Genomic DNA, 960 nt, shown 5'->3' with positions numbered 1-960 from the left:
TGCAAACTCACCAAACAGCTCAACCTCAACTCGAACATCCCATAACTAATCCCAAGTCCTGCCAAATATGCAAAACAATCATGCATATACAAATCAAATCTAGCATACATCATATGTTATGCTCTTTACATAAGAATTAAAATCATGCTTAAACAAACTGCATACTATATACCACATAAGCACATAAACATGTTATCAAACCACAACATGTTATCAGGAAGCATATAAACACATAGAGCATGGCAACACAAGCATGATATGCACCCAATCCCGTCGTCCAAGGTATTCAAACCTAGGAGCTCTGATACCACTTGTGACGGCCTAAGTTTTTCAACCCGGTGCGTCAGTGATGAACCAAAAGTTGACTCGATAACGGATCCGAAATGCGGAAGCAAAAGATAAAATCAAGTCTCTAGGGATATAAATCTTCCCTAAGACACAAGAGTGACCTTCCATGAAGTCACGGAACTCAAGGAAATAAGCAGAAGCGGAAACTAGAATGAAAAGGTCAAACAGTACCCTATGGCACCAATGACAACCAAGGGACAAAATCTAGTTCAAACTAGACCATGTACACCAAAACTGAAAAAGCTTGAATCCCCCATTGCATGATCAAAATGAATTGTATGCAAGTGTGTGATGATGTGGACATACACGCAAGTGTAAAATAACATTTTAAACATGCTGAAATAGCCTATGGCCATATTACAATTCATTTACAACATTTGACATTTCAAACTTCCAAATTAGAAAAATTACATTTCATAGGCAAAACTTAAACATGCTAGCACTTGCATGTAAACAAGAATCCTTCTAAAGAAACTTCAATTATACAAATCACCAAAGCAAGTGCAAATCTCCAATCTTGTATCCTGTACTTGAAATATGCCCTAGTAACTTGGGGTGAGCAATATAAAGCTACTCGCAGGAAATGAGCATGCATTGACCTAACGTTTTACA

This window comes from Cornus florida, unplaced genomic scaffold, assembly GCF_030987335.1.
Source record: "Cornus florida cultivar Cherokee Brave unplaced genomic scaffold, ASM3098733v1 CherokeeBrave_3.0.0_Hap2_Chr11, whole genome shotgun sequence".
NCBI lineage: Eukaryota > Viridiplantae > Streptophyta > Magnoliopsida > Cornales > Cornaceae > Cornus > Cornus florida.
Note: the sequence above shows the minus strand (reverse complement) of the source record.